Below are 27370 nucleotides of genomic sequence, written 5' to 3'. Positions count from 1 at the left end.
CTGATGCTTTATCCCGAATCCATGCTGCGGATTCCGTACCTGGAGCCCCGTCCAAGACCATTCTATCTGATGCCAATTTTATCGGAGTTATCCACGATCAGGACTTGTGGAAGGAGTGCAGGGAGGCTTATGACGGTGGTGTATTTCTGGCCAACCCACCTGTGGATATTAATCTTGTCTTTAAGGGTGGCATGTGGTTCAGAGATCGACGTATCTACGTCCCTGAGGTCATCCATCTTCAGATCCTCAAGTTGGTACATGACTCCAAGTTGGCTGGTCACAGGGGGGTACAGAAGACACAAGAGTTCCTGAGCCGATTCTTCTGGTGGCCAACTTGCCTGAAGGATAACAAGGAATATGTTCTCTCTTGCAAGGTATGTGCTCGTTACAAGACTCCTCATGTGGCACCTATGGGTCTTCTACAACCATTACCTGTTCCGTCCCGCCCTTGGGGGTCTATATCAATGGACTTTATTGTGGAACTGCCTACATCGGGGAGCATGAATACAATCATGGTGGTAGTTGATCGCCTGACTAAAGCTGCTCATTTTGTTCCGTGCACCGGCCTCCCTTCAGCTAAAGATACAGCGAACTTGGTTATACAGAATGTCTTTCGGTTGCATGGGGTCCTGGATGAGGTCAACTCTGACCGTGGAGTACAGTTCACTTCAAGATTCTGGAAGGGGTTTTGCTCGGCACTCAATATTAATGTCTGTGTCTCTTCCGCTTACCATCCCCAGACAAATGGTCAGACTGAGCGTACCAACCAGACGCTGGAACAATATCTAAGATGCTATGTCTGCCATCTCCAGGATGATTGGTTGGAGTTGCTGCCGTTAGCCGAATTTTCATATAACAATTCTCAGAGCGCCTCCACTAAATTTACACCTTTCTTTGCCAATCTGGGTTATCATCCGTGTATCTTACCTAGGTCTCCAATTAATTCTCCGATTCCGGCAGTGGAGGAAAGGCTGACTGCGATGAGGCAAAATCTGGAGGTTCTGAAGGAATCCCTGACCACAGCTCAAGAACGTTATAAGAGATCGGCTGATAGATTCCGTAAACCTGCACCCATGTTCAAGGTAGGAGATTCCGTGTAGTTAGCAACTAAGAATCTGAAGTTAAACGTTCCCTCACAAAAACTTGGACAGAAATTCATTGGCCCCTTCAAGATCAACGGTATTGTGAGCTCTGTGGCCTGCCGGCTGAAGCTGCCTAGGACTATGAGGGTACACCCAGTTTTTCATGTATCTTTACTAAAGCCTGTATCTCCTAATACCTTCCAGGGATGTGTTGTGCCACCTCCGCAGCCTGTGGTGATTGATGGGCAAGAACAATTTGTGGTGGAGGAAATTATTGATTCCAGGATTCGCAGGAATCGGCTCCAATATCTGATACAATGGCAGGGATATCCCCCTGAGGAAGACTCTTGGGAACCTGTGGAAAACATCAATGCCCAACAGAAGATTTCTCGTTTTCATCAGAGATTCCCTGAGAAACCAGGTCCAGGATCGTCCTGAGGCCGCTTCTAAGGAGGGAGTAATGTCAGGACTTTGAGCATTTTTTATTACCTTTTTTGCATTACTGCCCTTTTCCAAGATGGCGTCTTTGGTCTCATGTGCACTGTGTCTTCCTGCTATAAAACTCCACCCCAGCCTTCAGTCTGTGCTAGAGTATTCTGCCTTGCATCCAGCTCCTGACCCTGGTGACTCCCTGGCTATATACCTGCTCCTGTGAACCTGTGTGGTGATCCTGCTACTCTGCTCTGAGTTCCTGCTGCATACAGCAGTTTCCAGTAATCCTCCTTTATCTGCTGCTCATGTTTACTTCCATCTGCATTTGCTGGACATGTAAGCTTTTGCTGCTCTGCAAAAACCTGAGACTATTACCCAGGCCTCCCTGGTTGTGCTAAGTTATTATTTGAACTGCCTTATAAGCATAGCTATCTGTGTTTGGACTAAAACAAGGACTTATTCGTGTCAAGTATCCTCAAGAATAATTGTGCTTCATAGACTTTCTGCGTGATTGCATTTTCCTCTGAATTTTCCTGTAGACTGTTAAGCTGCAATTAATATTCACACCAAGTGTTGTGGACTTGAGTTTCTCTCTGCACCTGTTTGAATCACTGTGTGATAATATAGACTTTACCACTTATAAAACTGTGTCCTGTAGTTGTCTTGTTCCCTGCAAAGAGTCTCCTGAGTTATCCCCTATAATTATTACAGCCGGGTCCTTCGGTTCTCAGCGGGGATGTCACGGTGGCTTACCCGGTCCGTGGCCCTAGGGGTGTCCGTTGAAAAATGGGGGGAAAGGTCTTTAAAGGGGTAGTTTGTGACACCACCTGTGGTATTCGGTCAGGGTGACCGACGTTGCTTAGGGGCCCGCTGGGGTGATGTTATGGCAGCATGATGGTATACCTTCCCACAGGTGAAGTGTATCCCCATTGCTTCCCAGAGTGTAGATGGTGGATGGTGTGAGGCGCAGTGAATAACGAGGACACAAGGTTGCAGTCTCTTTACCTTTACTGAAGTCTTCAGTGTCCTCAGTCCAGGGCATCGGATCACAGGGTAGGCAGAGTCCGACCGGTCTGAAGGCAAATCCAGAGTCTCCTTATCCAGGTGGAATTCAATAGCCTTCCTATGCGCACAGTAACACAGTAGGTCCTTACTTGCATAAGCTCCAATAAGGTCCTGTTATTACTCCTCTCACTGTTCCCCATGGTCGGATAGAACAAAACACATATGACTGATGGCCTGAGGCTTTTTATAGGGACCCTAGAGACGCCCCGGCCCCCACAAGTTGCCACCATGTCTCCTGTGTATAAAGGTCGGGCAGCCAATGTAGAATTAACTGTCCTGCCAGTATCTGAAGTAAAGCATAGAGATCCTTACTCCCTCGGTATTCTGGCCACCGGTATTCCTGCGATTCAGAAGGAGGCAGCCTCTCACAGGACAGAATTCCTTCTGGTTTCCTCTCCTTTTGCTATGACTTCGTTTCTCACTCACTGCAATACACTTCTCCTCAACGTCTCTTTCCTTGGATGCTGCCGCACGTAGGGCAGACGCCGCTCCGTGGACCCTCGTTCTCCTCAGACGGCAGTCTGGATCTGGCTGGAACCCACTCCAGCCAGCTTCTGCCAAACTCCGTCGGGTTCTGACTAACTTCCTAACCAACCCACCAGTTTTACCTATATGTGAGGAGTGGCCTAGTAGATAGAACCTTTGCTCCCCCTGGTGGCTGGAGTGTGAACTGTGTTGTGTGTGGTTGTGATACCTGGACAGAAGATCTCCTTTATTGCCTTCAGACGTAATATCGCTCCCCCTGGTGGAAGAACAACATTACTGCAACGACCAGGACTCTGGGGCGATGCATAAACTTTAAAGCGCAACTGTATATATGTCTTTCTCTTTTAAAGTTTGGATTCACTCATCTCTAATGAGTATTGGAACGCAGGACAAAGCCCTAATGGGACGGTGGGACTGAGCCCTAATACACATAGAAAAACACACTCATATACATATACACACAATCTCACCTGTTAAATTAGATCTATCATGCTAGGCAGATCAGAGCTTCCTGGAAGGGCCCTGCAGTGTTCGCTTTACTTTCTGATGTCCTGTGACTTCTGTCGCCCCCGCGCCTCTCCCCCTCCTGAGCCAATACAAGAGACAGCTCTGCTCACTAAAAAAGGAGGATGCAATGTACTTCATGAATTCTCCTCTCTGTAGGGCACCTGTCTCCCACTCTCTCCCATGACTCTCTCATCTCTATTTTTTTTCTATGAATTTTCAAATTTTTGGAGGATTTTCAAGTCCTCTTTTTGAGCTCTGTTTTAATGTTTAGCGTTAGCACTGGCAAATGTAAGGACCCTTGATGCGGGTTGCCAGCTTACGTATTGTGGCCCCAATATTAACTAATACCTTACATATACTGATACTTTTTTTTACACTTTTGTTACAGGGTGCAGTTGGACCCAGATGGCTCTGTAAACTGTGGCCTCTGTTCACACAGTATGCTTTTTGTAGCACTGGGCAGCCCGCCTGTGTGTGCGCCACTAATAAGCTGTTAGCCAGATGCTCTGCATTGCCTGTGTGAATAAGGCCGCATACAGATTATTATCTTTTATCTGAGAGTGATTGCTACATTGGTATTGCTGCACCTCACCTGTGTTTCTGCCATCATTAATCGGGTCTGCTGTACCCTGCCAGTGCATTTGTTTGGAGGCCTGAGCAGGTAATCATCTCTGCTTTTTTCTGTGATTCTTAAAATTTTTGGAGGATTTTCAAGTCCTCTTTTTGTGTCGGTGAGCTCGGAACCTCTCTCCCACAACAAAGGAAAGTGTTAATCACAGTCATGGATCATGGCAGTGGGGGCAGCAGCAGTCAGTACACAGACAGGGTAAATTTCACCTGACTCACTATTGCCTCCATGGCAGTCTAGCGGCCGACGCCCTGCGCGACCGCATAGGTAGCTATGGCTGGCCATGATCACAATGACATTTGTGCAGGCTAATTAAATGATTAAATGTCAATACAAGAAGCCGGGTCAGAGTCTGATCACTGTGGCTATGTACATGTGTTGTTTCCTAAAACAATAGGAAGTTAGATTCTAAAAAAAGTGGCAAGTGTGAAACTTAGGCTAGTTTCACACTAGCGTTTTGCTGAGCTGCGGACTTCCTCTGTGAAGCCCCGCCCACGGCTGCACCTCCGCCGCTCATCTCCACCCACTTCTGCATGCTGCCTGCGTACCTATCTTTAATATTAGGTACGCAGGTCATGCGGATGTATGCGGATGCCTCCGCATGCGTCGTTTTGACACTGCAGAGAAGAAAAGAAATTCCAACCAGCTGCGTTTTACGCGGGTCGCCGCATCGTCAAACCGACGCAAGCGGAGGCATCCGCATACATCCTCACGACCTGCGTACCTAATGTTAAAGATAGGTACCAGGCCGCATGCGGAAGTGGCCGGAGCTGAGCGTCCATGGGTGGGGCTTCACAGAGGAAGTCTGCAGCCCTCCGCAGCTCAGCAAAACGCTAGTGTGAAACTAGCCTTACAAGAATTGCAACTATTTTATATTTTTGAATACAGATTGAAGAAAATAATCAATATGGGAAAAACAATAATAAAATATAAAATAAACGGTATTTAAAACAAAAAATAGTTTCAAACTGTGAGGAGCTGGCCTTCTTCTAAAGGCAACTGGACCAAAATAAAAAAAACTATACTCACCTCTCGTTCTGGTGCCGTTTCTGCAGTGTCGGCACTCGCTCTCTGCCCGGGGCTCATGTGTGGTTGTATGACACGTGAGCTCGATGCCAAGTCAGCGCTGGCATCACTGTCCACACCTTCGGACAAATCAAACTTAAAGAAGAAGTCCAGGCTGCAGATGCTTTCTCACTTTCTCTTCTTGTTCAATACAACAGGAGGTGGTGACAGTGACGCCAGCGCTGATTGGGCGCCTGGGTCACATGTCACAACAACAGAACGTGATCCCCAGGGAAAGCGAGTGCCAACACTGCAGGAATGGCTAAAGGAAGGGAGGTGAGTATAAGTTTTTTAATTTTATCAGGGCAAAGCGTGAGATATGAAAAGTTGTCCAGGTAGTGAACAGCTTCTTTAAGGATATATATTTTTTAATATACGGAAGGCATGAGAAATTAAATTAAAAAAGGACCATTCATTATTTAAATGTATTTTCTAAAAAAAACTTAATTTAACCAATAGATATTCAAATAAAATGTGGTGAAAAAAACTTCAGCAAAATGCAAAGTGCGACCAAAGATATCAATGCAACTTAAAAAAGAGTCTGACTTTGGAGGGCTACTGAGTCACCCTGCCAGGGCCGTGGGGTACTCGGTACCGGGTCCGGTGGTTCACAGGGGGATGTCACGGTGGCTGCGACCCGGTCCGTGGCCCAGGGCGCCCATGTAAAAGGGAAAGGTCTTTAAAGGGATAAAGTTTATGTTCGTGACGCCACCTGTGGTATTCAGTCAGGGTGACCGATGCTGCTTTAAGGGGTCCGCTGGGGTGATGTTATGGCAGCTAGATGGTATACATTCCCACAGGTGAAGTATATCCCCAGGGCTTCCCAGTGTGTAGATAGTAGAATGGTGAGAGGTGCAGTGAATAACGAAGACAAGGATTGAGGTCTCTACTTGTTTACTGTTGGTTTCAGCAGCCACAGTCCAGAGCACCAGATCACAGGGCAGGTAGGGTCCGGCCGGTTTGGAGGCAAGTCCAGAGTCCCCTTGTCCAGGTGGAAATCAATAGCCTTCCTTTGCACTGTAGTGGTGTAGTCCCTTACTGCTAAGCCTCTCATAAGTTCCTCACAGATGTGGTTTCTCTCTCTCTCTCTCTCTGTCCCCCGTATAGGATAGGACAAAACCCATATGACTTGTGACTTAAGCCTCTTTATAGGGTCTCTTAGATGACCCGGCTCAGTGAGGTGTCACTGTGCCTCCTGGGTGTAGGTGTGGACAGGTAACGTGCAATTAGCTGTCCTGCCGGTCTGTGAAGTAAGGTTTCGAAGTCCTTACTACTTCGGTGTTCCGACTGTTATGATCCTAGTGGCAAGGATCGCAGGTCGGACTAGCTAAGTAACTGAACAGACTACTAGCTCTGATGAAGTGGTAACTAGATTGACCGCAACCTGATCCTATCCGCAAACAACTATAGGCAGCCGTGGAACGTTACCTAAAAATCCTAGACGTCTCTTCACGGCCTGAGAAACTGACTATTCCTGGAGGGAAAGAAAGTCCTCTCTTGCCTCAGTGGAATGACCCCAAAGATATAGAATAGCCCCCCACAAATATTAACGGTGAGTTAAGGGGAAAGCACAAACGCAGAGATGAAATCAGATTTAGCAAATGAGGCCCGCTAATACTAGATAGCAGAAAATAGGAAGGGAACTGTGCGGTCAATAAAAAAAACCCTATTCAAAATATCCACGCAGAGATTGCTCGAGCCCCCGCACCAACTAACGGTGCGGGGGAAGCAACTCCGTACCCCAGAGCTTACCAGCAAAAAGAAATCACATATTAGCAAGCTGGACTAGACTCATCAAACACAGAAATCATATTGCAGGCAGATGAGCAAAAAATATTCAAACAGAACTTAGCTTATCCTGAAGAGGCAGAAAACGTGATAATCAGGAGTAATCAGAATAGCACTGAATACATTGACAGCCGGCAACAAGTGGAAGTGAAGCAGAGCTAAATAGGAGCCTCCCTGGTGAATAACGAGGCAGCTGATCCAGCCAGACCCGCAGGATAATAAACCAAACCACCAGGGGGAGCCAAAAAACCAAAGTCACACAATACCATCTGTGACCACAAGAGGGAGCCTGAAAACGGAGTTCACAACAGTACCCCCCCCCCTTGAGGAGGGGTCACCGAACCCTCATCAAAACCCGCAGGGCGATCAGGGTGAGCCACATGGAAGGCACAAACCAAATCGGCCGCATGAACATCAGAGGCGACAACCCAGGAATTATCCTCCTGACCATAGCCTTTCCACTTAACCAAATACTGAAGCCTCCGTCTAGAAATACGAGAATCCAAGTTCTTCTCCACCACGTATTCCAATTCTCCCTCAACCAGCACAGGGGCAGGAGGCTCAACCGAAGGAACCACAGGCACCACATACCTCTGCAACAACGACCGATGGAACACATTATGAATAGCAAATGATGCCGGGAGGTCCAAACGAAATGACACAGGGTTAAGGACTTCCAAAATCTTATAAGGACCGATAAACCGAGGCTTAAACTTAGGAGAGGAGACCTTCATAGGAACAAAGCGAGAAGACAACCACACCAAATCCCCAACGCGAAGTCGGGGACCCACACAGCGACGGCGGTTGGCAAAGCGCTGAGCCTTCTCTTGTGACAACTTCAAATTGTCCACCACATGATTCCAAATCTGATGCAACCTATCCACCACAACATCCACTCCAGGACAGTCAGAAGACTCCACCTGACCCGAGGAAAAACGAGGATGAAACCCTGAATTACAAAAAAAAAGGCGAAACCAAAGTAGCAGAACTAGCCCGATTATTAAGGGCAAACTCAGCCAATGGCAAAAAAGTCACCCAGTCGTCCTGATCAGCAGAAACAAAACATCTTAAATAGGTTTCCAAAGTCTGATTAGTGCGCTCGGTTTGGCCATTCGTCTGAGGATGGAAGGCCGACGAAAACGACAAATTAATGCCCATCTTAGCACAAAAGGTCCGCCAAAATCTAGACACAAACTGGGATCCTCTGTCGGAAACAATATTTTCAGGGATCCCGTGCAAACGAACCACATTTTGAAAAAACAGAGGAACCAACTCGGAGGAGGAAGGCAACTTAGGCAAGGGCACCAAATGGACCATTTTAGAAAAACGATCACACACCACCCAAATGACCGACATTCTCTGAGAGACAGGGAGATCTGAAATAAAATCCATGGAAATGTGCGTCCAAGGCCTCTTCGGGACAGGCAAAGGCAACAACAAGCCACTGGCACGAGAACAGCAAGGCTTAGCCCGAGCACAAATTCCACAAGACTGCACAAAGGAACGCACATCCCGCGACAAGGAAGGCCACCAGAAGGACCTAGCCACCAAATCTCTGGTACCAAAAATCCCAGGATGGCCTGCCAACACCGAAGAATGAACCTTGGAAATAACTCTGCTGGTCCATCTATCCGGGACAAACAGTCTCTCCGGTGGACAACGGTCAGGTCTATCCGCCTGAAACTCCTGCAGCACTCGTCGCAAATCTGGGGAGATGGCAGACAAAATCACCCCTTCTCTGAGGATACCAGCTGGCTCTGAATCACCAGGAGAGTCAGGCACAAAACTCATAGAAAAAGCATCAGCCTTCACATTCTTCGAACCAGGCAGGTATGAGACCACGAAATCAAAACGAGAGAAAAACAACGACCAACGAGCCTGTCTAGGATTCAGCCGCTTGGCCGACTCGAGATAAATCAAATTCTTGTGATCAGTCAAGACCACCACACGATGCTTAGCTCCCTCGAGCCAATGTCGCCACTCCTCAAATGCCCACTTCATAGCCAACAACTCCCGATTACCAACATCATAATTCCGCTCGGCATGCGAAAACTTTCTTGAAAAGAAAGCACATGGCTTCATCACAGAGCCATCAGAGCTTCTCTGTGACAAAACAGCCCCCGCTCCAATCTCAGAAGCATCAACCTCGACCTGGAAAGGAAGGGAGACGTCTGGCTGACATAAGACCGGAGCCGAAGAAAACCAGCGCTTCAGCTCCCGAAAGGCCTCCACAGCCGCAGGAGACCAATTAGTAACATCAGAACCCTTCTTGGTCAAATCCGTCAAAGGCTTAACAACACCAGAAAAATTAGCGATGAAGCGACGGTAAAAATTAGCAAAACCCAAGAACTTCTGAAGACTCTTAACAGATGTAGGCTGAGTCCAGTCATGAATAGCCTGAACCTTGACTGGGTCCATCTCAATAGCAGAAGGAGAAAAAATGAAACCCAAAAAAGAGACCTTCTGGACTCCAAAAAGACATTTTGAGCCCTTCACAAATAAAGCATTGGCACGCAGGACCTGAAACACCATCCTGACCTGCTTAACATGGGACTCCCAATCATCCGAAAAAAACAGAATATCATCCAGATACACAATCATAAATTTATCCAGATATTCGCGGAAGATGTCGTGCATAAAGGACTGAAAGACAGAAGGAGCGTTAGAAAGTCCAAAAGGCATCACCAAGTACTCAAAATGGCCTTCGGGCGTATTAAATGCAGTTTTCCATTCATCACCCTGCTTAATACGCACAAGGTTATACGCACCACGAAGATCTATCTTGGTGAACCAACTAGACCCCCTAATGCGAGCAAACAGATCAGATAACAATGGCAAAGGATACTGAAATTTGACCGTGATTTTGTTTAGAAGGCGATAATCAATACAAGGTCTCAAGGAACCATCCTTCTTAGCCACAAAAAAGAACCCCGCACCAAGAGGGGAGGAGGAGGGGCGAATAAGTCCTTTCTCCAAAGACTCCTTTATATAACTCCGCATAGCAGCATGCTCCGGCACTGACAAATTGAAAAGTCGTCCCTTAGGAAACTTACTACCAGGAATCAAATTTATAGCACAATCACAATCCCTATGAGGAGGTAGAGAACTGAGTTTGGGCTCATCAAATACATTCTGGTAATCTGACAAAAATGCAGGGACCTCAGAAGGAGTGGATGAAGCAATTGACACCACAGGAGCGTCGCCATGAATTCCCTGACAACCCCAACTTGACACAGACATTGCTTTCCAATCCAGGACTGGATTATGAGTCTGCAACCATGGCAGGCCCAACACGACAACATCATGCAAATTATGCAATACAAGAAAGCGAATCACCTCCTGATGAACAGGAGTCATGCACATGGTCACTTGTGTCCAGTACTGAGGTTTATTCGTAGCCAATGGTGTAGCATCAATTCCCCTCAGTGGAATAGGGAATTTTAAAGGCTCCAAAACAAAACCACAGCGCCTGGCAAATGACAAATCCATCAGACTCAGGGCAGCACCTGAATCCACAAAAGCCATAACCGGGTAAGATGACAGGGAACAAATCAGGGTAACAGACAAAATAAACTTAGGCTGTAAAGTACCGATGGTGACAGATTTATCAATCTTTTTTGTGCGCTTAGAGCATGCTGAGATAACATGAGCTGAGTCACCACAGTAAAAGCACAACCCATTTTGCCGTCTATAATTTTGCCGTTCACTTCTGGTCAGAATTCTATCACATTGCATAGACTCAGGTGTCTGTTCAGAAGACACCGCCAAATGGTGCGCAGGTTTGCGCTCCCGCAAACGCCGATCAATCTGAATGGCCAGAGTCATTGACTCATTCAGACCTGCAGGCGTAGGGAACCCCACCATGACATTCTTAATGGCTTCAGAAAGACCTTTTCTGAAATTTGCAGCCAGGGCACACTCACTCCATTGAGTAAGCACCGACCATTTCCGAAATTTCTGGCAGTACACCTCTGCATCATCTTGCCCCTGAGAGAGGGCCAACAACGCTTTTTCAGCCTGGTTCTCAAGATTAGGTTCCTCATAGAGCAATCCAAGGGCCAGAAAAAACGCTTCCACACTGAGCAATGCTGGATCCCCTGGAGCCAATGCGAAAGCCCAATCTTGAGAATCGCCACGCAAGAAAGAAATAATAATCTTAACTTGCTGAACAGAATCCCCAGAGGAACGAGGTTTCAAAGAAAGAAACAACTTGCAATTGTTCTTAAAATTCAGGAACCTAGATCTATCTCCAGAAAACAACTCTGGAATAGGTATTCTAGGCTCTGACATAGGACTGTGCACAACAAAATCCTGAATACTTTGTACCCTTGCAGCAAGATGATCTACACTGGAGGCTAAACTCTGGATATCCATATCAGCAGCTGAACTCAGAGCCACACCAAGATTAAGAGGAGGAGAGAAGCCAGACACACAGCAGCTAGACACACGGCAGCAAAAAAAAAAAAAAAAAATCTCCAAGCTTCTTTTCTCCTGCTTCTGCCATGCAATTAACACTTTATAGGGCAGCTGTACTGTTATGATCCTAGTGGCAAGGATCGCAGGTCGGACTAGCTAAGTAACTGAACAGACTACTAGCTCTGGGGAAGTGGTAACTAGATTGACCGCAACCTGATCCTATCCGCAAACAACTATAGGCAGCCGTGGAACGTTACCTAAAAATCCTAGACGTCTCTTCACGGCCTGAGAAACTGACTATTCCTGGAGGGAAAGAAAGTCCTCTCTTGCCTCAGTGGAATGACCCCAAAGATATAGAATAGCCCCCCACAAATATTAACGGTGAGTTAAGGGGAAAGCACAAACGCAGAGATGAAATCAGATTTAGCAAATGAGGCCCGCTAATACTAGATAGCAGAAAATAGGAAGGGAACTGTGCGGTCAATAAAAAAACCCTATTCAAAATATCCACGCAGAGATTTCTCGAGCCCCCGCACCAACTAACGGTGCGGGGGAAGCAACTCCGTACCCCAGAGCTTACCAGCAAAAAGAAATCACATATTAGCAAGCTGGACTAGACTCATCATACACAGAAATCATATTGCAGGCAGATGAGCAAAAAATATTCAAACAGAACTTAGCTTATCCTGAAGAGGCAGAAAACGAGATAATCAGGAGTAATCAGAATAGCACTGAATACATTGACAGCCGGCAACAAGTGGAAGTGAAGCAGAGCTAAATAGGAGCCTCCCTGGTGAATAACGAGGCAGCTGATCCAGCCAGACCCGCAGGATAATAAACCAAACCACCAGGGGGAGCCAAAAAACCAAAGTCACACAATACCATCTGTGACCACAAGAGGGAGCCTGAAAACGGAGTTCACAACATCCGACTACCGGCATTCTGCGCCTCAGAGGGAGGCAGCCTGCCTGGCAACAGTTATCCTTTCTTGCCTCCAAACGTAACATCACTCTCCCCGTGAGGAAAGCGACATTACTGTGACGACCAGGACCCTGGGGCGCCACACCACATTTTTAGACTAGCAAATAATTTGAGTAGGAGCTATGGTTGATCCTCTTTAAGCTTTAATGGACAACTGCTTTTACAGTATTTACATTCACTGAGCGTGCTTACAAATCTTGTCATGATTTATTTTACGATCTCGGCATAAAGAAAGAGCAGATCTGTTCAGTACAGGCAATGGTAATACATTTGTTACATTATAAGCAGTAACATAAGAATCCATAGTATCTGTGTGCATGGCATCGAATATAATCAATGCAGTGAAGATTATAGGGTTTAATGGGAATGGTGACACAAATTCCTTCTCATTGCCGTTGTTTATTCATGTGGGATGTCAATTGTTTCTCTGTGGGTTGTCCTTGTGTTATTTAAAAGTGAAGCATTGTTATTGTGTTTTCCCTGATGTACAATAAAAATTATATTGTGGTACCATATTAGCTAGAAAAATGTATTTAAATACTTTTATACCCAAAAAAGATGACTATTCTAGAAGTGATACCTTTATTGGCATCAACCCTGCTATGTGTAGCAGAAATGATCGCCTGCTATGAACGCCAGCCACGGGGCAGTGCTCATAGCGGATCTGCAAAGACAACCACAGGGTGCCAGGGGTGCCGATGGGCAGCATTTATGATGCACTTCCGATCGCAATTCCACCCACGGCTGTCAGGGGCACATGATAGCAGATAAAATCAGGTGTCATGTGCCTGAAAATATGTGGGATCAGCTTTGGAGCCCACATCAAAGAGGGGGAGGCGACCTATGACGTACCTATACGTCATAGGTCATAAAAGGTTTAAAGGCAATAAGATAATATGTGAGGTGAACTAACCATTCAGGTATTGTCACATCTCCACCAACATGTGCTCCTACCACATCGGGTTTCTGTTGCCAGGCACCGCTGTATTCATTCTGAAAGTGGCGTTGATGATAGAAGAGACATTGGAACCAAAAGCTCTGGATGGCACAGGTTCTGTCAAGCCACTAAGATTAGGGATAGGCTAAAAACTGCAGTGCCATCCAGTCTGGCAGTATGGGTGTGTGCGCTATCTAGCTGTAGTTATCGGCTCCCTGCTCCAGCCAATTGGAGAAGACCACAGCCTACTTAGTTTCCAGATATAGCTTTATGCTTCCCTGGTTTAGCTCTGTTGTTCCTGTTCTGTACTTGTGCTTTCCTGTTTGAACCTCAGCTTGTTTATTGACACTTCTTCAGCCTGATGATTTTGTACCTTATCTGCCCTCTTGGTTTTGACCCAGCTACCTAACTATTACTGGCGTAGCTAGAGCTTTTGCCGCCCGGGGCTGATTCCGAGTTTGGCGCCCCCCATTGCCGTCACTCAACGCCGGGCACCACCCCCTCAGCACTGTTTACCCATGAAATCCGGTGCCTGCGCTGTGTATCGCTGTTTGGTGCAGGCGCAGAGAGCTCTGGCCGTCTGACGTCACAGCCAGGCTTGCAGACTGCGCCTGTGCGGCCACCCACCTTGGTAATCCCAGCCCCACAGTGTGTTATGCATTATGCAGAGTGCGGGGCTGGGATTCACAAGCAGGGCGGCCGCACAGGCGCAGAGTCCAGCATTGCCCCAGTGTGTCCAGCAATCTGCCCCAGTGTCCAGCATTGCCCCCAGTGTCCAGAATTGCCCCCAGTGTCCAGCATTGCCCCCAGTGTGTCCAGCAATCTTCCCCAGTGTCCAGCATTGCCCCCAGTGTGTCCAGCAATCTGCCCCAGTGTCCAGCTTTGCCCCCAGTGTGTCCAGCAATCTGCCCCAATGTCCAGCATTGCCCCCAGTGTGTCCAGCAATCTGCCCCAGTGTCCAGCAATCTGCCCCCAGTGCGTCCAGCAATCTGCCCCCAGTGCGTCCAGCAATCTGCCCCCAGTGTGTCCAGCAATCTGCCCCCAGTGCGTCCAGCAATCTGCCCCCAGTGTCCAGCATTGCCCCCAATGTCCAGCATTGCCCCCAGTGTGTCCAGCATTGCCCCCAGTGTGTCCAGCATTGCCCCAGTGCATCCAGCAATCTGCCCCCAGTGCGTCCAGCAATCTGCCCCCAGTGCGTCCAGCAATCTGCCCCCAGTGCATCCAGCAATCTGCCCCCAGTGCGTCCAGCAATCTGCCCCCAGTGCGTCCAGCAATCTGCCCCCAGTCTGTCTCCAGCAATCTGCCCCCAGTCTGTCTCCAGCAATCTGCCCCCTGTCTGTCTCCAGCATATTGCCCCCAGTCTGTCTCCAGCATATTACCCCCAGTCTGTCTCCAGCATATTGCCCCCAGTCTGTCTCCAGCATATTGCCCCCAGTCTGTCTCCAGCATATTGCCCCCAGTCTGTCTCCAGCATATTGCCCCCAGCCTGTCTCCAGCATATTGCCCCCAGTCTGTCTCCAGCATATTGCTCCCAGTCTGTCTCCAGCATATTGCCCCCAGTGTGTCTCCAGCATATTGCCCCCAGTCTGTCTCCAGCATATTGCCCCCAGTGTGTCTCCAGCATATTGCCCCCAGTCTGTCTCCAGCATATTGCCCCCAGTCTGTCTCCAGCATATTGTCCCCAGTGTGTCTCCAGCATATTACCCCCAGTGTGTCTCCAGCATATTGCCCCCAGTCTGTCTCCAGCATATTGCCCCCAGTCTGTCTCCAGCATATTGCCCCCAGTCTGTCTCCAGCATATTGCCCCCAGTCTGTCTCCAGCATATTACCCCCAGTGTGTCTCCAGCATATTACCCCCAGTCTGTCTCCAGCATATTGCCCCCAGTCTGTCTCCAGCATATTGCCCCCAGTGTGTCTCCAGCATATTACCCCCAGTGTGTCTCCAGCATATTGCCCCCAGTCTGTCTCCAGCATATTGCCCCCAGTCTGTCTCCAGCATATTGCCCCCAGTCTGTCTCCAGCATATTGCCCCCAGTCTGTCTCCAGCATATTGCCCCCAGTCTGTCTCCAGCATATTGCCCCCAGTCTGTCTCCAGCATATTACCCCCAGTCTGTCTCCAGCATATTGCCCCCAGTCTGTCTCCAGCATATTGCCCCCAGTCTGTCTGAGTCAGACATAAATAATAAAAAAAAAAGTAAAATCCTCACCTCTCCCGTTCCCAGCGCAGGTCCCGTGCACTCAGTGTCTCTCCGGCTCTGCAACGCTCAGGACAGTGATGACGTCATCGCACCCTCTGCCCTGAGACGTTGCAGAGTCAGAGGGCGCTGAAGACGCTGTAGCTGCCGCAGGAACCAGGAGAGGTGAGTATCAGAAGGGGGGCCCAATGCCAGCGCTGGCACCGGGAGGGGGGGGGGCCTGGTCGTGGCGGCGGTCGGCGCCGCCCGAAGATTTAAAGGGCCCGCGTCTCTCTTTTTTTTTTTTTTTTCTTCCTCCTCCTCTCTGGGTCGGAGCCGCCCCCGGCATTGTGCCGCCCGGGGCGGCCCGCCCCCCCCGCACCCCCCTTCCTACGCCACTGCCAACTATCCATTTTGCCAGCTTACACCATTGAACAGCAGCTGGCTTTATGGTCTCAGCCCAGGGATCCCTGTGTAAGTCCAGATCCATGTATAGGGATTACAAGATGAAGGTCTTTGCAACCCAAGGGCTCTGAGAAACAGAGTGGCTTATGCCAAGCCTGTTCGTGTTGACCATTTCAGAGCTGCCAGGTGACCACTGATAAAACATTTTACATGTATACGGTATTATTTAGGTACTGTGAAGGTCACGATCTAGCACCCTCTGTGCCCTCTACAAAAATATCAATTACCACTGACTCCACCATAACAATGACATGAACCTCTGCTCCTTTTGACATTGTTACAAGCAGGGCCGGCTCCAGGTTTTTGAGGGCCCCGGGCAAAAGAGTCTCAGTGGGCCACCCCTTTAACACATACCACGATTCATGATCGCATATAAACACAGCCATGTAGTATATAACACAGACCACGTAGTATATAGCACAGCCACGTAGCATATAACACAGCCATGTAGTATATAATGGCCCACGTAGTATATAGAACAGTCATGTAGTATATAGCACAGCCCATGTAGCATATAACAGCCCATATAGTATATAGCACAGCCACATATTATATAACACAGCCCACGTAGTATATAGAACAGCCATGTAGTATATAGCACAGCCCACGTAGCATATAACAGCCCACGTAGTATATAGCACAGCCATGTAGTATATAGAACAGCCATGTAGTATATAGCACAGACATGCAATATACAGCCCAGCCCCCCTCCCCCCAAGAATGGCCCATAGTCCAGTACTCACTGTTAGTTACAAAAAAAAAACACTCCTCACCTCTCAACATTCCCGCGCCGCGCTGCTCCCTCCCTGCTCCGGTGTCGGCGGCTGCCGCTGCACTGCCTGGCACACAGCGAGTGCGTGATGACATCATCACGCACCCGCAGCGGCAGTGTCAGAAGCAGAGTGGGGAATGATGGGAGAGGGAGCGTCAGGTGATGCTCTCTCCTCCATCATTTGCTTTGAACTTTACCGGCAGACGCCGATAAAGTTCAAAGCGGCGGCGGGGGAGTTGGCGCTTGCGCCAGGTGACCCCCCCTGCCTCACAGGGGCCCCATAGCAGCTGCGTGATGTGCTGCTAGCTGAGGGCCCCTGGGGGAGCGGGGGCCCTAGGCACTGGCAGCTGCCTGCCCATAACGCCGGCCCTGAATGGGCCCCCCTGTCTCGCCAGGGCCCCGGCACTTGTCCGGGTACGCCGGGTGCAGATGCCGGCCCTGGTTACAAGCCACAATTGTGTCACTGATCATATAACTATTGCAGAAGTTTTAGACCCCTATTCATCAAACAGTTTTCTCCATGATTCTGGCATAAAACTACTTAATATATCACGAGAATTTTGGGACTTTTGGTGTTTTTATGCCAGTCTATGCCAAATTTTTTGGCCTAAATTATGATGAATTTGTTGGCATTTTGTGCAGCTTTACACCTTAATTAGCCAAGCTCTATCTACTTTCCAAGAAGATGGCAGAGTTGGCTAGAACTAGCATATTTATTTTTCTGTTTTAGTGATAAAGGTGTGCACATTTTGTAGCTTTGGTATACTATTCTCTATTCAAGTTGTAATTAAATAAATTACTATTCCCAAAATTGCAAATTGTTTCTTCAGAGAGGAAGAGGACTGGAACTGTAGTGCCACCAATTGGAAGTAGCAATCCTATAAGTCAATATCGACCCTCTAACAAACCCTGCCACATGATTTGGAATAAAAGCCACAATCAAAATCTCAATTTGCAGACACTGTGTTTCAGGGTACTGCCCCTCTTCAGTGTAAAGTGTGAGACCTGGTTTGGCTGGGTGAGAGGTGTCTGACCGGGATTTCCCAGAAGAGCATTGCAAGGCTTAAAAGTCTCCTCACCTTGGCATGTCAGGCTTGACATGTAACACACCACAAGGAGAAATGTTACCACTAATTTCCAAAGCAGCATTGCAAGGCTTAAAAGTCTCCTCACCTTGACATGCCAGGCTTGACATGTCACTCACCATAAGGAGAAACATTACCACTTTATTTCCCAGGGGAGCAATGCAAGTCTTAGAAGTCTCCTTGCCTTGGCATGTCAGGCTTGACATGTCACTCTCCGCAAACGATACCCCTATTCCAAATATTGAAAGTTACCACCTATCCACAGGATAGCTGAGTATCGTAAGATGATTGCCTATTTTCTTGTTTTTTTATATACAAGTAATCTCACACTGCACATAGTGGGAAATATTGAGCCAAGAGCATCGGTAAGAAAGGACTCACCTGTAAGTCAGTCCCGTGGCCTGTGTCCCCTTGAGTTCCATTTCTGTTGGCCTCCATACAGTCCACGTGTACAAATAGCGAATAGGCCCAATGTACAGCTCTAGCAAAAATTAAGAGACCACTGCAAAATGTTCAGTTTGTCTGATTTTTCTCTTTATAGGTATATTTTTGAGTTAATGCATGGTTACCATAGAATGGTACTTTTACCTCCCGTAAAATGACAGGAGCAGTGGTCTTAATGCAATTCCATCAATAACAGAAAATACCATGCCAAAACAGAAGTACATTCCTCTCCCTTTCTCTGCCCTTATTCACATTTGCGTCATTAGACATATGGTAAGGTTTTAAGACTTGAGGTTAGTACCATCCCAAATAGGGTCACCATAATGTGGTGGAATGGCGTTTATGTTTTATTTAATCCAAATTATGCTTGCCCTATATTTTCATGCACTATTTCTATGTATTTATTCATTGCAGGGTACTTGCTCATTTATTTGTTTTTATCTTGGGTTTTATCTCTTTAGTAACCAGTGTGAACATGCACTTCCCCCAACACACTGCAAGCATTCCAGTTCATTTCTTTCGGTTTTTCTTCTTCTCCCCTTTGTAGCTCCAAATGTCATAACAGGTATTTTCTTAACATAAACATAAATCAATTCAACGGTAGCATATAACATGTGCTATACATTCAATATAACCCCAATAACATGACTTCAAAAGAGGCAAGATTGTGTCAACCACAGTACACACCATTACACAGTTGTACCTTTGGTATTATACTGAACCGTGACATCACTGTGTGCATTATCCGAGCATCATGACGTTGTGCTTGTTATCTTTGTGCTATGACATCACTTGCATGCCACACTGTGATCATTCACTATAACTTCACTTTGATTGCTATGTATTGCTATTATAGCATTATTTTTATTATCCCAGTGCAGAGAACACTGTTTTTTTGTTATCTCTGTGCTGTGACTTTAAGGTGTTTATTAGCCCTGTACTCTGTCTTGCAGTGTGATATCATTATTCCTGTGCATTACTGTGTGCACGATCCAGCATTCATATACAGCTGGTGAAATAAGTATTAAATGCGTCACCAAATTTCTAATATGTTTCTAAAGGTGCTATTGACATTAAATTCTCACCAGATGTCAGTAACAATCCACACAGGTAAAGAAATGAAACCATAGATGTCCATAAATTGAGGTATATATAATCATGAGAAATGACATGGGGAAAAAGTATTGAACACAGATGTGCAAAAAGCAATGTAAAGTCATGATACCGGCTGAAATCTATTAGTAACTAGAAAGCAATCACTTAGTGAAAAAAATATCAACCGCTTCCACTGATGGCCTATAAAAAGGTGTCTCATTACCAAGGTGCCACCGAAGAAATATCTCATTATGGGTAAAACCAGTTGTTTTAATAGAAATCTATAAGTAATTCACTCAACCTTCATGCATGCTCACCACACAACACTCCATTGCTGAACAAAAACCATGTTCAAGTGTGTTTAACGTTTGTTCAATAACATTTGGACAAACTTGTGAAATACTGGGAGAATATATTCTGTCCAGATGAGACTACAATTAAACTCTTTGGATGCCATAATACACACCATGTTTGGAAGTGATAGGGCACTGCATATCACCCCAAAAACACCACGTATTTTATTTTAACATGACGTTACATCTCTGAGCTTTTGTTCTTGAAAATATTACCATAATATCACTCATCAATAGCCCTTCAGCTTCTGGTTTTATGCCTCGGTGTATATGGAGCGCCCCCACACCGCCGCAGGGCCTAGGGGTACCCGGAGCCGGGCCTCTGGGTCTCAGTCCTGGGGTTGTCACGGTGGCTAGACCCGGTCTGTGGCCCTGTTTGTCAGTGGGGGACGTCCGGTAGAATAAGTGATGATGATGGTGCAGTAACGGTGGTGTAGCGGTGCAGTTGTGGGGTGCAGGTCGCGGTAAATAACGAGGACACCAGGTTGCAGTCTCTTTACCTCTTTACTGGAGATCTCTCAGTCCGCAGTCCAGAATACGGTTCACCAGGCTGCGCAAGTCCGGTCGGTCCGATGGCACTTCCAGAGTTCTCCTCACAGGTGGAAATCAGTGCCCTCCTTCTTAGCGCTATGTGTTGTAGTCCTTCCCTGCTGTGCTCACGGAAAGTACCCCACAACTGTTGTGTCTGTTTCTTAAGTTCCCTCACAACTCGATTCACTGATGTTCTTCTCGTATTCCATCCCTCCCTGTTATTCAGGTTGGAACGGCACCCGTTTGTCAGGTAGGCCTGGAGTTCTTCCGGGACCCTAGAGACGCCCCTCTCCCGCAATTGCCCCCCAAGACTTCATAGGTGATATGTGGTAGACAGCCCGCCTTAAACTGACTGCCCTGCCGCTGTTTGGAGTATGGCTTGAAGCTGTATGCTATTCCACTCCCTCGGCGTTCCGGCCACCGGTAATGCGCCTCAGTAGGATGTTGCTCCGGTCCTACAGCATGACCCCTACTGGTATTCTCCTTTTTGCTTGATCTCGTTTCTCACTCAGCACAATCTATCTCGCTTCTAGTCCTTTCTTGGGCACCGCCGCTATGCTGAGCAGGCACGGTCCCGTTACGTTCTTTCTAATGCCAAGCCTCTGTCAGGATCCCACCCCTGACAGAGACCCTACTGTCTCTTCCTCCACAACACCCTCTGCCACAAGGTGTTGCTTCGTTCAATCCAGTCAGCTTTCTCCACTAACTTCCTGCCTGACCCCCAGTTTACCCACTATGGTGGGGAGTGGCCTAATGAATAGAACCCTTAGCTCCCCCCGGAGGCCCTGCTGTGAAACATATTGGTGTCTGTGATACCTGGTCAGATGAACTCCTTCAGTGCCATCGAACGCACCATGGCTCCCCATAGTGGCGGATCCACAGTACTGCAACGACCAGGACTCTGGGGCGCTGCACTCCCCCCTGGTTAAACACAGTACTCCGGGACTGGGAAGAAAACAACAATACAGGTTAGCAAAAAGACATACAATTTTCGTTGAGTGCAAAACAATAAGTATACTTGAACAGGCTTCCCTTTATGGGAGGTGAGGACACTTTAACATTACAAACATAATTAAATATCATAGCAACAGGCTACAATTAGCTCTCATTACCCAACCGGGTATTCTACTAGGTACAAACATTATTGACCAATAATTTAACTTTGCCTTTAAGGATATACACTCTTAATCCGCTAAAGACCTTCCTATAATCACATTATAAGGTATTTTAACTTTGCATTCGCCTTCTTTGGAATCTGCAGGACCGCCTGTCCTAACGGCACCAGACCTACTGCCTCTCCTTTCTATTACAGGACCGCCCCGTTCAGCCAGGGCCTACTGCCTTTTCAACTACTATACACAGTATAGAACATAACTTTTCTTTCAGTTTGAGAACACTGAGCCGGCTCTACTTGGCTCCTATAAGGACTCACTCACTAACCCCTACGGGTTCACTTTCTGTCCTTAGTAACACATTATTAACTTTCTATGGGGACTCAGGGTTTACCTTCTATCCTCACCTTCGTTATTACTTCCTTTCTTTCAACTATGCAGGACTCTAATTCCTCCCCTACGGGCTCTCTGCATCTTTCTTTTTAAAGAACATTATCTAGGTTTCACATTTCAAACAGATTAAACACACATAACTTTTCTTTACGCAAAAATAGTTACATTTCTTCCAGAGCATCATCATATTACTGTTCTAAAACAGTATCACTTTTCAAGTTCAGGTCAAACATCCCCTTTAAGAGGGGATCAAGTCTTTCTGAGGTAGCTCGTCTTCTCAGCCTACCAGTCTTTGCTCAGCAAAGGTTCCAGAACGGTATCTTCGCAAAGAGTCTTTAAGTAAAACCAGTAGAAAGCGCCTTTAAGAAGGTGCAAACTATTTACAAGAAAGTTTGGATCATGCACTGTTCATGATTTCTCAGTTTGTAAAACTTGTGCAAAACTGGTAGGAAAAGCAAACAATAGGGATCCCGGGTCAACTAAGGGATCCATAAAGAGTTAACCCTGAGCGGGTTTAGCAGCAAACAGTTCACAAACAGTTAACGGGAAAACTATTTACATTTTTGAAGCATTCAATTTCAGAATCCCCCACGAGGCGCCACCTGGCGGGTGAACCCCTGCAATACAGGCAGTTCAGGCTCCAGGTTCACTCCCGCGGCCAGGTACACCCCATGGGTGCGGGTCTGTTGCACAACCAGATCGTGTGCGGTGATGAGGGTCTGCGTTCCCACTTCTTTCTGTGCTGGTACATCAGGAACATCGGTTACTTGAGAAGGCACCTCCTTGGCCACTACGGTGGTTGCGGTGGTCAGGCGGCAGATCGCAGGTTCTGTGATCAGACGGGTGGGGGCGACCAGGGTGGTTACAGATCGGTCACACGGTGACACCTTGGCTACAGGGGCTGGTTTCTCTTTCTTGTAGACGTTCAGAGCGAACCACCCCTTTTCCCCAAAATGCCGGGTGTAAGTAACGCTGTCCCCCGGGTAGAGGTCCCGATCGGGGTGGCCCTCCCTAAGGTGCGACTCGACATCCCGTCGGTTAACAAAGACCTCCGCATATAGCCCCGGTTCTTTAATGAAGCCCCAGCCTCCTCGGAGTTTAAAGGTGGTGACGATGCCCTGCCTACGCGGGGCCTGGTAAGTGGTGGGGTCCTTACGGGCCCGGTCCTTGACCGCCAAATCCTTTTGATGGTGGGCCTCCCGCCCAGCCTGATGTATTTTCTCCTCCTCTCGCCACCGTTGTTCTAGCTGGATTCGGTACTCCTCCCAACTTAGAGCCTGTACCATCTCCCCCTTCTGGGTCTCCACCCCGGGGAACCCCATAAGATCGGATCCGGGGTTCACCCAGCGGCACACCGTGCGCTCCGCGTGGACCTCACACAGCAAGGGAGTAGGGGTGATTGGGGCTCGCATACGGTGTTCCATGCCCGTGGCGTCCTCCCATGGTAGCAGGCGCTGGAGTTTATGGGTTCCCGGGAGAGGTGGTGCCGCTACGGGACCCACTAACACACCCTCGGCTGGCGGGGCAGGATCGGCGGACTCACCAACTGGTACGAGTTCACTTCCCACAACAGGTCCCGCTGGTTCTTCCGGTGAGAACTCCGATGTCCGGGAACCCTCTGCCGGCACTACCGGGTGCGGAGCCTGGACTCCCACATTCAGTTGGAGGAGCTGGTTATATAAGTCCTCCATCTCGGCTCTCAGGAATCTGGTGTTATCCACGGAGGACGGGTAGATGGGCTCATCCGGGTAGTCGGGGGAGACTTCCACTTCAACCCCACTGTCGGGTCCGGAGTTGCTGGCCATAGCGTCCTCCACGTGGGTCACTTCCTGGTCTTTTTCCCGCTCTCTCCTTCGTGAGCGGTTTCGTTTCCTCTGCCTCCGCCCCCCATTAAGGATTAGGAGGCGGATCTCTGCTGCTGACGGACACGTCCTCACCGTGCAGAAATACTTAGACTGGGCGGCCATTGTGGTTCGCGCTCTCCAGCTTGTCTACGCCCACCTCACTCCCCTCTTCTTCTCCTGCGCTCTCCTCAGCGCTGCAATGGCGGCGGATTTTGGCGGCAACTGGCGCAGCACACAGTCTTTGCAATAAAGTACAGTTCAAGCACAACAAATCACAGTTCCAAGGCACACATGACCTGATTCTTCAGGCTTAAGTAGATCCTGTTCGTGACGCCAAGTTGGAGCGCCCCCACACCGCCGCAGGGCCTAGGGGTACCCGGAGCCGGGCCTCTGGGTCTCAGTCCTGGGGTTGTCACGGTGGCTAGACCCGGTCCGTGGCCCTGTTTGTCAGTGGGGGACGTCCGGTAGAATAAGTGATGATGATGGTGCAGTAACGGTGGTGTAGCGGTGCAGTTGTGGGGTGCAGGTCGCGGTAAATAACGAGGACACCAGGTTGCAGTCTCTTTACCTCTTTACTGGAGATCTCTCAGTCCGCAGTCCAGAATACGGTTCACCAGGCTGCGCAAGTCCGGTCGGTCCGATGGCACTTCCAGAGTTCTCCTCACAGGTGGAAATCAGTGCCCTCCTTCTTAGCGCTATGTGTTGTAGTCCTTCCCTGCTGTGCTCACGGAAAGTACCCCACAACTGTTGTGTCTGTTTCTTAAGTTCCCTCACAACTCGATTCACTGATGTTCTTCTCGTATTCCATCCCTCCCTGTTATTCAGGTTGGAACGGCACCCGTTTGTCAGGTAGGCCTGGAGTTCTTCCGGGACCCTAGAGACGCCCCTCTCCCGCAATTGCCCCCCAAGACTTCATAGGTGATATGTGGTAGACAGCCCGCCTTAAACTGACTGCCCTGCCGCTGTTTGGAGTATGGTTTGAAGCTGTATGCTATTCCACTCCCTCGGCGTTCCGGCCACCGGTAATGCGCCTCAGTAGGATGTTGCTCCGGTCCTACAGCATGACCCCTACTGGTATTCTCCTTTTTGCTTGATCTCGTTTCTCACTCAGCACAATCTATCTCGCTTCTAGTCCTTTCTTGGGCACCGCCGCTATGCTGAGCAGGCACGGTCCCGTTACGTTCTTTCTAATGCCAAGCCTCTGTCAGGATCCCACCCCTGACAGAGACCCTACTGTCTCTTCCTCCACAACACCCTCTGCCACAAGGTGTTGCTTCGTTCAATCCAGTCAGCTTTCTCCACTAACTTCCTGCCTGACCCCCAGTTTACCCACTATGGTGGGGAGTGGCCTAATGAATAGAACCCTTAGCTCCCCCCGGAGGCCCTGCTGTGAAACATATTGGTGTCTGTGATACCTGGTCAGATGAACTCCTTCAGTGCCATCGAACGCACCATGGCTCCCCATAGTGGCGGATCCACAGTACTGCAACGACCAGGACTCTGGGGCGCTGCATATAAGCCCCATCCTTTGACTCTTGAATGTGATTTATAATTAAAATAACTCTTGTGATTTATTGACTTTATACTTCAGCATCCCATGCATCCTGTACAATGATTGCCGCAACCACAGGATGCCAATTAAACACAATTTCTACATGTACTATTAACATTTCCACTAAAAAAGAAGGTCAAAACCCAAGTACTGAAAATTATACGGTGAACCATTTTAATAATTCTCTTAAGAATTCATCTTTTATACTTTTTTTTATTCTTCTACATATGTATGGCCATGCTGGGGCATTGGATAATTGTTTTTCATGGTTCATATATTTCCTACTGTGAGTTTATTTTTTTCTTATTCGTATCATTTTTATTAACCCTTTCACCCCGAAGCCTGTTTTCAACTTCCTGATCAGGCCATTTTTTTCAATTCTGACCACTGTCATTTTATGAGGTCAAAACTCTGAAACGCTTCAAAGGATCCTGGTGATTCTGAGACTGTTCTCTTGTGACATATTGTACTTTATGATAGTGGTAAAATTTCTTCAATTTGACTTGCGTTCATTTGTGAAAAAAACGAAAATTTGGCGAAAATTTTGTAAATTTTGCAATTTTTAAGCTTAGTCTTTATGCCCTTAAATTAGAGAGTCATATCATACAAAATAGTTAATAAATAACATTACCCACATGTCTGCTTTACATTAGCACAATTTTGGAAACATTATTTTTTTTGTTAGGAAGTTATAAGGGTTAAAAGTTGACCAGCGATTTCTCATTTTTACAACAAAATTTGCAAAACCATTTTTTTTTAGGGACCACCTCACACTTGAAGTCACTTTGAGGGGTCTATATGACAGAAAATGCCCAAAAGTTACAACATTCTAAAAACTGAACCCATCAAGGTACTCAAAACCACATTCAAAAAGTTTATTAACCCTTCAGGTGCTTCACAGGAATTTTTGGAATGTTTAAAAAAAAATGAACATTTAACTTTTTTTCGCAAAATTTTTACTTCAGATCCAATTTGTTTTATTTTATCAAGGGTAACAGGAGAAATTGGACCACAAAAGTCGTTGTACAATTTGTCCTGAGTACGCCGATACCCCATATGTGGGGGTAAACCACTGTTTGGGCACATGACAGAGCTCGGAAGGGAAGGAGCGCCGTTTGACTTTTCAATGCAAAATTTGCTGGAATTGAGATCGGACACCATGTCGCGTTTGGAGAGCCTCTGATGTGCCTAAACAGTGGAAACCCCCCACAAGTGACACCATATTGGAAACTAGACCCCCCAAGGAACTTATCTAGATGTGTTGTGAGAACTTTGAACCCCCAAGTGTTTAGCTAAAGTTTATAACGCAGAGCCGTGAAAATAAAAAATATTTTTTTTTCCATGAAAATGATATTTTAGCCCCCCAATTTTTATTTTCCCAAGGCTAAAAGGAGAAATTGGACCCCAAAAGTTGTTGTCCAATTTGTCCTGAGTACGCTGATACCCCATATGTGGGGGGAACCACTGTTTGGGCGCACAGCAGAGCTTGGAAGGGATGGAGCGCCGTTTGGAATGAAGACTTAGATGGATTGGTCTACCGGCGTGACGTTGCATTTGCAGAGCCCCTGATGTACCTAAACAGTAGAAACCCCCCACAAGTGACCCCATATTGGAAACTAGACCCCCCAAGGAACTTATCTAGATGTGTTGTGAGAACTTTGAACCCCCAAGTGTTTCACTACAGTTTATAACACAGAGCCGTGAAAATAAAAAATCTTTTTTTTTCCCACAAAAATTATTTTTTAGCCCCGGTTTTGTATTTTCCCAAGGGTAACAGGAGAAATTGGACCCCAAAACTTGTTGTCCAATTTGTCCTGAGTACGCTGATACCTCATATGTAGGGGTAAACTCCTGTTTGGGCGCACGGGAGAACTCGGAAGGGAAGGAGCAATGTTTTACTTTTTCAACGCAGAATTGGCTGGAGTTGAGATCGGACGCCATGTCGCGTGTGGAGAGCCCCTGATGTGCCTAAACAGTGGAAACCCCCCAATTCTAACTGAAACCCTAACCCAAACACACGCATAACCCTAATCCCAACCATAACCCTAACCACACCCCTAACCCTAATCCCAACCCTAATCCCAACCGTAAATGTAATCCAAACCCTAACTTTAGCCCCAACCCTAACCCTAGCTTTAGCCCCAACTCTAACCCCAACCCTA

This window comes from Ranitomeya variabilis, chromosome 2, assembly GCF_051348905.1.
Source record: "Ranitomeya variabilis isolate aRanVar5 chromosome 2, aRanVar5.hap1, whole genome shotgun sequence".
Lineage (NCBI taxonomy): Eukaryota > Metazoa > Chordata > Amphibia > Anura > Dendrobatidae > Ranitomeya > Ranitomeya variabilis.
Note: the sequence above shows the minus strand (reverse complement) of the source record.